Source organism: Leopardus geoffroyi, chromosome D3 (genome assembly GCF_018350155.1).
Source record: "Leopardus geoffroyi isolate Oge1 chromosome D3, O.geoffroyi_Oge1_pat1.0, whole genome shotgun sequence".
NCBI classification, from domain to species: Eukaryota; Metazoa; Chordata; class Mammalia; order Carnivora; family Felidae; genus Leopardus; species Leopardus geoffroyi.
Window position 1 is genome coordinate 45,732,964 of NC_059339.1, and position 13,999 is coordinate 45,746,962.

The 13,999-nt window shown below is 43.9% G+C and overlaps 1 protein-coding gene and 1 non-coding gene across 5 annotated transcripts in view; one reads left to right on the forward strand and one right to left on the reverse strand.

The window, feature by feature from the left end:
* Positions 1-13,999, reverse strand: part of TMEM241 (transmembrane protein 241) — a 137,283-nt gene that overhangs the window by 36,153 nt on the left and 87,131 nt on the right. The window lies entirely within an intron of this gene.
* On the forward strand, positions 10,443-10,552 carry LOC123588676. Its single transcript, XR_006707977.1, has one exon. It is a non-coding gene; the product is annotated as a U6 spliceosomal RNA (small nuclear RNA).

Consider the following 13,999-nt stretch of genomic DNA (forward strand, 5'->3'; position numbering starts at 1 on the left):
AGGAGGCTAGAAAGAGCTCCTCAGGGAGCATCTGCAGCTGGTTCACTCTGATTGCAAGTCCAAAAATGTCAGGAAAATTCTGATTGTCTCCTGGACCAACTGACCATGGCTAGGGGAGCAGAGGAATGTAAGAGTGTGGAAGTTCATCCTTGAACTTCATGGTTAGAATCAAGGAAGGAACATTTCCCTGGGGGGAGGGAGGGAAAGTGCTGGGCAGACTGAACACCAGATGTCTTGCATGCCCTTGCCATCTACACCTGGGAGCCTGTAGGAAATGCAGAATCCCAGGCCCCACCCCAGACCTACCGAACAACATCTACATGTGAACGGATCACCAGGTGATATGCTTGACCATGAAAATGTGAGGAGATCTCTATAACCACCCCCACCCCCCCAACTCCAGCACTGTCTCAAGAACTACTCTGTCCAGCTGGTGTGGGACAGCTTGGCACAGCCACATCTCCAAAGAAGGGCAGGCTGTAACTCCCTCACAGACCAAGGAGCGGAAGGCATATGTCAGACTGGCCTGGAGTCTGTCTGTGTCGAAGACTCACCTGTGAATATTACTAATAGACCTTCCTTTTAGGGTAAAGAGTAAGACAATAAAAATTTATAAACTGAGAGCAGATTATCTCTTTTTTCACCTAGGACCCAAGGAACTATTCCAAGTCCACCAGACAAACACCTCAGCTAAGACTGAGAATCCACTTGACAATTTCAAAATGTTCAATTAACCCTTATTATCAATCCTATGATTTATTATAATGATCAGTGTAATAATTATTATTATTACTTTTTATTTTAGAGAGAGAGAGAGAGCAAGCATAGGCGAGGAAGAGGGGCGGAGGGAGAGAGAGAGAAAGAGAGACAGAGACAGAGAATCTCAAGCAGGCTCCACACTCAGCACAGAGCCATCATGAGACTTGATCCACGTCCCTGGGATCAGGACCTGAGCCGAAATCAAGAGTCGGTTGCTCAACCGAATGAGCCACCCAGGAGCCCCATGATCAATGTAATTATTATTATTTTTGAGAGAGAGAGAGATAGAGAGAGAGAAAGCATGAGTGGGGGAGGGACAGAGACAGAGGGAGACACAGAATCCAAAGCAGGCTCCAGGCTCTGAGCTGTCAGCACAGGGCCCAGTATGGGGTTCAAACCCATGAACTGCAAGATCATGACATGAGCCGAAGTCAGATGCTTAACCAACTGAGCCACCCAGGTGCCCCGATCAGTGTAATTATTAGTGAGAGACAACCCAAGCTAAACTCTGGGCTTGGCTATTAATAATCTTCGGCATCGCCTCATTCAAGTGCGCAATGAGTTATTCCTTTTGCCAGGTATCAGAAGAACAATCTTATTAATTCATCATTACAATTTTATTTTTTTTATTTTTTTTATTTTTTAAAAATTTTTTTCAACGTTTATTTATTTTTGGGGGGACAGAGAGAGACAGAGCATGAACGGGGGAGGGGCAGAGAGAGAGGGAGACACAGAATCAGAAGCAGGCTCCAGGCTCTGAGCCATCAGCCCAGAGCCCGACGCGGGGCTCGAACTCACGGACCGCGAGATCGTGACCTGGCTGAAGTCGGACGCTTAACCGACTGCGCCACCCAGGCGCCCCTCATCATTACAATTTTAATTACCTTTGTTCTTTTATCATAGTCTAGGGTTATACATATATATAATTAAAAATATATTAATATATATAATATACATCAAATATATATTAAAAAGATATATTAAATATATATATATATATATATATATATATATATATATATACACACACACACACACACACACACACACACACATATGTACATACATATACACACCAATCTGGGGCAACAGGACTTTCTTAAAGGCACAGTGTCTTTCTCTTCAGACACAGTTTCAAATATGATGCAACTGTTGGGGATTAATAAGACAGCCGGTGGTGAGAGGAACAAGTTCTTCCTCATGATTCTCTCTGCCCATCAGGAAGGAAACTCTTCGGCCTCCTGGCCTTTTACTCTCATCCAAGTTCATTCTGATGGGAAGACTTACGTATCTTGCTGTACATTTATTGAGGCTCGTTACACTTGTTGGTGGGATTCCAGGGCTTCAAGCACAAAACCCAGACTTTATATGGTTTCTCTCTTCTCTTGAATCCAAGCAATAAAATTCTCCGGAGTTTCTGTCTCCACCTGTTCGGGGTGGGATTGGAGGATGGGAAGGAAGCCATGCCCCCTATAAGGAGCAGAAAGCCTTAAGTCTCTAAACCAGGGTTGACATTTTCAACTCAACTTTGTTTCCCACTTGCCTACTAGTCCTTGTGCATGAATTCTCTTAGTCTACATTCCCAGAAGGGAAGAGGCGTGGGCAGTAGAGTTTAAGTACCCAGACTTTGAAGTGTCCAACACATGCTATGTACTGAAAAGACCTGTGCATCTTGTCACACCATCTGACATCGGTCCTTTGGTTGTAACTTCAAAAATCTGTGGCCCTTTGGACATGTTTTCTCTTGGGACTTGTAACTTCCTGGCACAGCTGTGCAGAAGGTGTTAGCTCTTCCCCCACGTGTCAGACTTTTCTCTTCAGTATTCATATTTCTCAAGCGCCCATATTAATATGTACACTGACGAGGTGTTTCCTGGTACCTTTGGAGGGCTTCTTTTTATCCCTGTTGGCATTCCACTTCAGCTCATCCTAAAATACCTGATTTGTTGGATTTTCTATCAAGTAAAGGGGCTGTAAATATGCCAAGTATAATGTTGACGTACTTAGAACATCCCACTGTTGAAGACAAATGGAGAATTTGAGATAGCCCCAATTTCCTCTCAAACTCATTTCAGGGACAGCCTGGCATAGAGTTAGTAGATTCTTCATTCTGGAACATTCCCTCAACTTTCTCAGTTTCATCTTACTCAGTAAATGTACCCATCTTCTCACAGACTTACCTTTAGAAGGATGGGTTTCTGACAAAGTTATTTTTTAGATTTTGTCCTGCTGATTAAAAAGTTCCATCAGTCTCCCAAAGCTAAACAGTACTCTGTGCTTCTGGAAAGGAAGGGCATGTGGCTAAGGTGTTTAATTTTCTAAGTTGTTTTGATTCACTCAAAGGATAGATCTAATCTCTGAAGTGTATTTTTAGAAATGAAATAAATTTAAGCTCAAAGGAGCTTTAAATAAAAGCACCATAATTATATTTACTCCAAGACCATGAGGCTTTTGTTCATCTCCTTTTGACAGAAGTTCAATTCATGCCATTGTTACCCTTATTAATACTAGAGGTGGAAGAACAGATTTGCCAAAATACATACAGCAGGACCTCCTTGCCATGTTTAAAGAAACATGGTGCCCATTTGGGAAAAACCCTTTTGCTACTTACAACCTGCCTCCTTCCTTAATCCCAGTAATTCCTGAAGAAATACCACTCGGGAGAAGTGAGGCTGTGAGGTCATGGGCGGTGCCCTGGCTCCAGGTCCAGTCACACTCGATTCTGCACGATCTGAGAGTGACAACTCCTGAGGAATGTACAAAGCTTGTGCAAGACTCACCACGTCTGCTCAGTTCCACCAGAGGGATTCACACAAACCGCGAAGGCTTTGAGCTATTGCTGGACAAGTTGGCACCCACTGCAAAATGTCAGCAAGCTCCTCTCTATGGACTTCTCCCTCCCCCCATTCATATGTTTAAGCCCTAACTTCCAATGTGGAGATGGGGCCTTTGGAAGGTAATCAGGGCTAGATGAGGTCATGGGTGAGGGGGGTCCTCATGATGGGCTTAGTGACCTTGTAAGAAGAGACCAGAGAGCTCGCTCGCTCTCTCTCTCTCTCTCTCTCTGCCATGTGAAGACACAGCCAGAAGGCAGCCATCTGCAACCCAAGGAGAGAGCTTCCTCCAGACACCAATCCAACCTTGGTCATGTACTGGTGGCCTCCAGAACTGTGAGAAATAAATATCTGTTGCTTAAGCCGCCCAGTCTGTGGTATTTTGTAATGGCAGCCTGAGAAAAGACATTATTCCTTGCTCTTTTGGAGAGTTAAAAAAAAATGAAAGTTAAAAAAACAAGGACTAACAGTTTCAGAAGAAGCTGTCACCGAATTAGAAGTGAAAAAGGAAAAAGGCTTTGAGTTATTGCTGGAATGGAGCAGAGGCTAAATGACACGCACCAAGCACCTCCCCGGGCGCTAGAGAGGCGAAAATGGAAGTCCAGAACCTGCCCTCGCGGCACCCTATTCCAGGACAGCTGCTCCAGAAGGTGACCAAGCAAATTGTATCAATATAACACGCTAAGTGCTGAGATTACGAGTACACTCTGGATACCACGGAACAAGCCCCACACCGAGGCAATGCCCGTGTTAATCTGGGACAGATAAGAATTACTGGGTGAGGAAGTTTGGGAAGGGCGTTCTACATAGAAGGAACAGTACAAACAAGTCAGCAAACTCTAAGCCCCTGGGTATCAATTAGAGCACCAAGTGAGGTGAGTAGTGGCCACCGTTAAAGCTGAAAGAAACAGAGAGAGGAAAGAAAAAAAAAAAAAAAACTCAATAGTTGGGAACCCCTTTTCTCCTAGCAGGTATTAAAAAAAAAGCCTTGGGGCGCCTGGGTGGCTCAGTCGGTTAAGCGTCCGACTTCGGCTCAGGTCATGATCTCACGGTCCATGAGTTCGAGCCCCGTGTCGGGCTCTGTGCTGACAGCTCAGAACCTGCAGCCTGCTTCAGATTCTGTGTCTCCCTCTCTCTCTGACCCTCCCCCATTCATGTTCTGTCTCCCTCTGTCTCAAAAATAAATAAACATTAAAAAAATAATAATAAAAATAAAAAAATGAAAATAATAAAAATTAAAAAACCCTATGGAATTTTTTTTACTTAGGGAAGCAGGCAGCTGGTTTCAGGAAGACTGGGTATCTGGTTTGATCAGCATGCCAGAGGTCATCCTGGACTTCAAAAGAGCTCATGCCACTCTCGTGGGCCTCTGTTTTTGTGCCCATGTCTGTGGGGGAGTCCTGGGGGTCAGAGACTCCCTGAGTGACCTCAGGTGGGCCAGCTGCCCTTTCTGGATTTCAGTTTTCCCCTCTATAAGAAAGGAATCCTCTATAAAGTGTTTCTCAGGGATTAAATTTTAGTCTTTCTTTTTTTTAATTAAAAAAAATTTTTTTTGGAATGTTCATTTTTGAAGGAGAGACAGAGCGTGAACAGGGAAGGAGCAGACAGAAAGGGAGACACAGAATCCAAAGCAGGCTTCAGGCTCTGAGCTGTCAGCACAGAGCCCGATGCAGGGCTCGAACTCACAAGACATGAGATCATGACCTGAGACGAAGTCGGATGCTTAACCGACTGAGCCACCCAGGTGCCCCTTAGACTTTCACTTAAAAAAAAATTTTAAAGGGGATTAGGGATTTTATTCATTCCCTGACTTGTTCTGGTGAGAATTTTTAAGAAGCTTAAAGAAGCAGGGGTTACAGGCAAAATACATCCATTAGAAGTAGATGAGAGAGATAAAGTGTACTCTCCCAGACATAAGCCAGGTGTGGGACTGCTCTGTTGTAACACACACCTCTTTTTCTAAAGTTTAGCCTTAGTGTTTTCTAAACCAGAAATGTTACTGTGTATCCTCCCCAACATTTGGTATTGTCAGTGTCTAGAATTTTAGCCATTCTGGTGGGTATGTGGCTCCACATCAGATTGGACACCACTTGCCTCTCATTTCCCCATTCTCTTACAACCAAGCTAGTACAGGGCAGACAGCTGCAATTTCCCTACTGAAGACCCGGCCAACAATATTTAGGGCTGATCCTCTTTTTCTTGCTGCTTCTTTTTTAAATAAACACCTGGGTAGAACTTCCAAAATGTTAGAAAAAACAGATTCTCTGAGTCATTTGAAAAATTGAAAAAAGCACTTTGAAACCTGTGGTGTTACTTGGATCTGGTCATTTTGAATTTCTCTTGACACCAGAATGGGAAAATGGAACAGAGCATACGTGAAGGCTCTCTATCAACACGAATCAGCAGCTCTCAAATTGTAGCTGAACTCAAAATGCAAACAACACGTCCAATGTTTCTCCATCGGCGAAGGAAAGGCTCATTGTTTGCAAGTAATGCTGTCCTCGCGAACATAAAATGTGCAACACACATTATTTCCTACAATCCCTGCAACATTTCTGTGAAGTCATACAATGATTTCCATTTTACAGATGAGAAAGCTGATCCATACGAAGGCTAAGTAATCTTTCCAAGGTTGCACTGCTAGAATGGAATTCTGATCCAGGTCTTTCTGTCTCCTGAGAGCTGGGCTATCTATCACAACTCTCTACTGTCTCAGCACTTTATAAATTGCTGCTGAATAAATCTGCTGAATGTTACATGTTCCAATAGAGCAACGTGAAAAAAAATTTTCAGGAAATAGAAAAACCTCTTAAGAAGCATGGGTATTGAGGGGCACCTGGGTGGCTCAGTCAGTTCAGCATCCAAGACTCCTGATTTCAGCTCAGGTCATGATCTCATGGTGGTGAGGCGGGGCCCTGAGTCGGGCTCTGCACCGGGTGAAGAGCCTGCTTAAGACTCTCTTCCTCTCCCTTTCCCCCTCCCCTGCTCATGCACGTACTCTCTCTCTCATAAATAAACAAACAAATAAATAAAGCATGAGTATCAAAAGCCAGTTATGCATTACATAATTCTCAGAGTGAACAGTCAACAGCCTGCCTGAGTATAAGTTGAGGAAAATGTGAATAACCATGACTGACTCCCCAGAAGACGCATCAGGACTTGGTGAGGTCTGAGTGGTTCACGCAGCTGTAGCTCAACTCTGATGCTGGGCCAGGGAGTACTTCCGTGAAGAAGTATCTATTAATCACCCAGAATGGGCTCGGAGCTGGGCTGGCTGCAGTGGGGGATTCGAGAAGACACCCACCTACTCCCTCAGTTCCCTGGAGTTAACTCTTTTTCTAATTTCTCAAGAGTTCTAGCTATTCTTGAAAGGCAAAACTTATATACTCCAATGAAAGGTGACACTGAATAACCACCAAACACCTCCCCCTGAAAGTGCTGAACTCGAAATCCTAATATTTTAAGGGTGCACGGAGAACGGTAAAGAGATCTGAACAGCACAGCCTAACGGTGCAAACATTCGGCAATTTGGGATAGTAGGGTTGACCATGCTTACTGCAGCATCCGTAAGGTAATGATTTGCAAGAGTACAGGGACCAAAGTCAAGAGAACACCTCTTAACTCTCACCTAAAGAAAAACATTTGTTTTCACAGGTGAAAATCCTTTCTGGGGGAGAGAGGGCAGTGCAGAGATAATAACAGGTGACTGGATCCTTGAATTCCTTCTTAGAATTAAAACTAACACAGTGTGACAATCTTGTTTCTTTTTTAGGGGGAGGGGTAGTCATTGTACAAAAGACTACCCAGAGACTTGAAAACAATGACTCCTAATTCCAGTTTCAATAAAAAAAAAAATGGAAGAGGCACTTTAATACTCACCAAATTCTTTACAGTTCAAATTTTGCGCCTGGGAAAACCCCCGACACTTTGCACCTTATTTGGGCACGTTAATGGCGAGTGGGGACACTCTGCCAGGTGTTAGGAATATAACCTTGAGTTAAGCCTCCGACTCTTGATTTCGGCTCAGGTCATGATCTCACTGTCATATGATTGAGCCCCACGTTGGGTTTTACGCTGATGGCACAGAGCCTGCTTGGGATTCTTTCTCCCCCTCTCTCTGCGTGCCCCCTCGCTTGTGTGCACACACCTCTTCCCCCCGCCCTCTCAAAATAGATAAACTTCAAAAAAGAAAAAAAGACATTCCCTGACCTCCTTGGGCTCACAGGCTCACACCCAGGTGGCTGGCTGGGAAGGAGTGATCTGATTATTTTGATTTTTCTAATTTGCCTGATCCTTGTCCTTCTTTTTCTTCTCCTGACATGGAGGTGAGGGAAAGTGGTGGGTATTTTATCAACTCTTGACTAATCACCTACCACATTCTGGGCCAAACATCGTGCATCTGGAAACTGTACAGAAAACACACAAACCCCAAGTAGGGAATAATGGCCTGAGACGAAGCAGAAAAGAAACGAGGTGGAATTTTCCTTGGAGACAGATGTGACTGGGGGGTCTGCTCCCTGTGCAGACCCCCCAGCCTCCGGAAGTCCCAGGAGGAGAAGACAGATGTGGAGGTGTAGCCTGGGAGATCCTGTTCCCCTTACAACTACCACCCCCTCAAGACCCCCTAGAAGGGCACAGAAACAACGTAATTAAATGACAAATCTAACATTAGCTGTGTTTACATGGTACCAGGCAATTCACTGTTGACTGAAAAAAACTTTTCTTGCTGGGTATTTGACTGACTTGCTATTTGGGATCCATATAAACAAGAACAACCTGCTTACAGACACATTTACTTACATAGAAACAAAAACATCACCACAGGTCTTTCAAATCCACGTTACTCCTTTCTATTTGTGTCAAAACTCTGCCTTCCCATCATAAGAGTCTGTACCTTTGAATTTCCCAAGGAAGGTTTCACTGTATTAGCTTTGACTACGGCAGCTCCTTCTCTCGTGACCCAGGCAACTCATTTCTGCCCACACAGTCCACCCTCTGGTTTGGGCACATACAGGGGAGCTCTTTGCTGATCACCCTGTGTTGGGCCACACCTCGGAGAACTTAATTTTAGGGATACGGAGGGAGGGTCTTTACAAGGAAATGATAAATGCACAAAGGAAGGAATGGGTGCATCCAGAGAAGGAGAGCATTACTGGGGGCAGCTGGAGGTACTGCATGAGGTAACGAGCAGAATTCCGCCTTTCCCTGTCTCTGACGCGAGGGCACAAACCTGCAAAGATGTGTAAAATAACATCAGCAGATTCAGGCATTTACTCAGCACTCGTGTATGCAATCCTATCCTACAGTGAACAGAGTACTCGCCAGTGTATCCAGCAGAGGCCTTGTGAACACTCCTAATTAACTGGACTTTGTGTCGCAAAAATCACTTTAATTTCAGTTACGTTAAATTATAAACAGGAATGCCTGGGTGGCTCAGTCGGTTAAGCTTCCAACTCTTGATTCTGGCTCAGTTCATGATCTCACCATTCGTGAGTTCGAGCCCCGTGTCAGGCTCCGCGCTGACTGTGCAGAGCCTGCTTGGGATTCTGTCTCCCTCTGCCCCTCCCCTGCTTGTGCTCTTTCTCTCTCCTCTCTCTCTCTCTCTCTCTCTCTCTCAAAATAAATAAATAGACTTGAAAATTTTTATATATAAACCGTGGAGCCAGGAAATTTGTAGAAATTCAGGGTATTTCCTTAGTAAATGAACTGATACAAATTCATTCAGGTCAAAAGTTGTGAAAGCGAGCATTGTTATCATATTTTTGCAGCAGAGAACACTGTGATGGTCAATGGCACTAAAAATAGCTGAGGAAAGAATTAGGAGTTCATAACTGGAAACAAGAAAACAACAACCTTATCCAACGTAGCAAAATGTCCGTTAGCATCCCTCTCTATGAATTATTCTGACAATAGGAAATGGAATTTAATTTTTTTTCTCTAATCCATAACTGTATGTCCCCTCCCCTGTGCCCTCTGGGAAAACCTTATTCATGAACGGATAATTCCCAGATAACTAAATTCTTTGCTGACTGTTTCCATACAGCTCCACAACAACAAGGCAGCTCCTGAACTTGCCACTTCAAGTTCCTGTCGCTTCAGCAGTGATGTCATGGAAAGACATCCCCACGTGCTGTTTTTGTTGCCCAGCTAGAGACTGTAAAGGAAATTATGCTCTGCCTCTAGGTTTTAATTTTCCATGAAAAGTTATTCTCATTGCCAGAGCTGCCTAAACTGTGAAAGAAAAGTGATTTAATTAGGTCATAGCCATAGTTAGATTTTTAAGCACACTCTTCTGACAGAAAAGTCACATTTCACAGCTTTGTTGGGTTTAATAATTTATTTTCATCAAACCATTCCTGACGTGTTACGGTGCTGAATAACAACGGAGGGAGGAAGACATGAGAATCACTAACTGCTGTGCAGGAAGTTATCTCTTCAAGTGAGCTTTTCTTTTCTTTTCTTCTTTTTTCTTCTAACATTTATTTATTTTTGAGAGACAGTGCACAAGCAGGGGAGGGCCAGAGACAGGGGGGACAGAGGATCTGAAGCCGGCTCTGTGCTAACAGCGGTGAGCCCAATGCGGAGCTCAAAGTCATGAATCGCGAGATCATGACCTGAGCTGAAGATGGACTGAGCCACCCAGGTGCCCCTCAAATGAGCTTTTCACTGTCCCAGCAAGAGAGGTGGAGTCTTGGGCTGATTAGAGGGAAGACCGAGTCGGGGAGGCTCCTCTTTCCTGATTCCCTTTCCCCATTCAGTAAGTGTGGAAAGACAGTAACAGGCTCTCCACACCCAACAGGCGGTGACGATGACAAGAATGATGAGGAAAATAAAGGAAAGGAAGTAACTGTGTCCACTTTGGCACCATATGTACTAAATTTGGAACATTACCGAAAACGATTAGCATGGCCCCCCTGCACAAGGATGACACACAAATTCATGAAGCGTTCCCTAGTTTTCTGTAACTACGTGAGGTGATGGATGTAAACTTGTTACAGTGATTGTTTCGCGGTATATACAAAATCAAATCATCATGTTGTGCACCTTAAGCTAATAGTTATATGTCAATTATATCACAATAAAACTGGGTGGGGCAGGGAAGGGGTAACAGTAGCAACAGAGTAGGAAGAGGGAGAGAACTAACACTGTTCAGCATAGACGACCTAGTGAGAGCAAAACGTGATGGGCATCATAACTCTACTCCCAGGATTTCCCATAGTGTCTTCTTTGTGTGTGTGTGCACACCCGCACGTATGTGTATACTCGTGCATGCCGGATACTGAACCTAAGAAGTCTCATTCCTGAGCCTGAAAGATGTGTTTACTTGTCACCTCCTCAAAAGTTCAACTTATGATTCAAAATCAAGCCTTGAAACTTCTGTACAAATACATCTAAAAACTTAAGCAAAGAGTAAACAATTATGTTATTTAGAAGACACGAAATTTGTGTGATCCCATATTAAAAGACACTAAGCTGTTCCTTCTTCTTTAGAAAAAAATTTCTACCAGAAATGGCAAGAGTTTTATCAATGGTCTTGGAGACATTTTAAAATTCCAAACATCGGGGCGCCTGGGTGGCTCAGTCGGTTGAGCTTCCGACTTCGGCTCAGGTCACGATCTCACGGGCCGTGAGTTCGAGCCCCGTGTCGGGCTCTGGGCTGATGGCTCAGAGCCTGGAGCCTGCTTCCGATCCTGTGTCTCCCGCTCTCTCTGACCCTCCCCCGTTCATGCTCTGTCTCTCTCTGTCTCAAAAATAAATAAACATTAAAAAAAATTTTTTTTTTAATTCCAAACATCGAACCCTCACAGCATCTGTTGACAATGCTTTTACAAGTTCATCCTATACACAAAACAGGCTTAATTTTACCCGGTAAACTGACATTGCCAAGACTCCTTCTTGGTTCAATATCTTGGCAATAGGTCAAGAGAAATGTCAACATGTCTTTGAAAAAAGAAAGACATTAGTCTGTGCTCCCAAGATCTGGCAAAACAGCCGGAGAGACAGCTAGTCAAAACTCAGAAAAATTCTTATCCTTTTAAGAGATCTTCATAAGGATAAATCCATCAGAGGCTGAAACTTACCAGTAGATCTTCTCACCCCTTTTAAGAGCAACCCCTATAGAGGAAACACAGTTCAGGATGGCGGTCTGTTACTACACAGGGAGATGTTGTTATGGAGACAGCTCTGAAGGCTCCCTGGCAATCCCAGTGTATAATTAAGGCTCCATCACAGAACAGCCAGCAGGGTGGTCTCCATGGGAACCAACAAACACACATTGTCACGGGCCTAGCAACTGTTCTGAATCAATGACTCTTTATATAGGTTTAAAAACATTGTGAATGGGGCATCAATTGCTTCCTTTGTTAGACAATGTCTGATTAAATATGTGTGAGAGACCCCGTTCTCATGCATGCTGAATCTCCAGTAGTGTCTAGAGTAGGCTGCCCACAGCTAAATTCACTTACCTAGAACTAGGAAATACAAATGATAAATTCAGACTCAGGAAGTCACTGGTTAATTTGGTGAAAGAATTAAACCATTGGTCGACAGTGCCAGGGATGACTGGCACCCACTCTTCTATGGCTGTCTAAATATTATCCCATCCTCTCAGTACACTAGACATTATTATTATATTTGTTTACAGATGAGCACACATCTAGAAGGCGGCAGACCTGGGACTCAAAGGTAGGTCAGAATGAAGTCCTGGTCCAGGTTTATATAACTCTATATAATAATGCTCTTTGTTTTCGTACCACATTATCACGCCCCAGCTACCCTCACAGACATGATCTCATATATTCTGCTTTTATCTTGAAACATTGGGGAGTTCAGTTCTAGAATTTTCTAATTTTGCAATATTTTCTTCCTTGATCTTTCTTTGTCTGCCCGCTCTACTTCTGCACCCACCACGCACTCCAGGTTTGAAGATTTACATGGGACCCTTTCTAGGAAGGTTTCCCCCATGTCTAGGAAGGTTTACCTGGACTGTGTGAGAAGCATTTTCCTAAGCAGCAAAGGGAAAGGAAGCCCATTACATAAGATTCTGACTGCCCAAACTCTAATAACAGCGGAAAACATCCCAATTAACTGCTTGTAGCATTTACACATAATCTTCTATGACAGAAGGCAGACTTGGGTGATAGGGATGGAAGGTGAGATTGCCGATTCCTACTTTATTCTGATGGGTTCTATTAAGGACTTTTTTTTGAGAGAGAGAGAGAGAAAGTATGAGTGCATGCACACATGTGTGCAAGCGGGGGTGGGAAAGGGCAGAGGGAGAAAGAGGGAGAGAATCTCAGGGAGGCTCCACACTCAGCTTGCAGCCCCACACGAGGCTTGATCTTGAGACTGTGAGATCACGACCCGAGCTAAAATCAAGAGTCAGATGTTATCGACCGGGCCACCCAGGTGCCCCTATTAAGGACTTTTAAAATCTGGCAAATGCTTTATTAAGTAGGTACTGATAATCAATGATCAGGCTCCTGGCAAATCATCATTATATATAATCATACAATTGAATGTACACATCATCAGCATTTAGCCTTAAATATTAGATTCATCAACACTGTCAGAGCTCACTCGAGTCATAACATTTCTAACATTTCTGAGCTACCTGATCAAAACCAAACAGTGAGGCTCTTTCCCTGTTCCCCTGAAACCCCAGTCCCATGCATCTCTTGGGAAAGCCTCCTTCCCATTTTTCACTGCCCTTCTACTGAGGCTCAGGAAAAGGGCTGTCTTCTCTAAAGCAAGCCCCCATTCCCCTTCCGTCTCCCATTGAAGTTCATCATTCTCCCTATTTCCCCTCATTCTTCAGCATCTCCAAATCTCTCTGTATATGGCGTCTTCTTTTCTAGTTTCAAATATGCCCAAGTCCTTCTTTCCTCAGGAAAGAAATTATCTTTGCTAGATCTGACTATCCCCCTGCCCACCACCAGTCACAGTCTCCTTCCTGCATCTGTGTATTCTTGGATATTTATGATCTATCTTCCGCCCCCCTCCCACCCTGCCCTTATAAAACTTTTTCCTGCACGACCAGTAATGTCCTTGGTCTAGGCTCATCCCAATCCAAACCTCTCTGACCTCTTGGCAGCATTTTGCTTTACTCCTTTAAACTCTTCCTTAGACTTCCCCACAGAGAACTTTCCCAGCTTTCCTTGGCTATCACTTCTCTCTCCCACACATTATTGATCTCTGGTATTGAAGTATCTCCCAAGAAAGGCTTAGCCCTCTGCTCTGCTCCACCCACATCCTCTTGCTCCTGCAGTGAGCTCATCTATTTCTTCACGTTCCTTTTTTTTTTTTTTTAGTTTTTTTTTTTTTACACTTATTCATTTTTGAGAGACAGAGACAGCGCACAAGCGGGGGAGGGGCAGAGAGAGAGGGAGACACAGAATCAGAAGCAG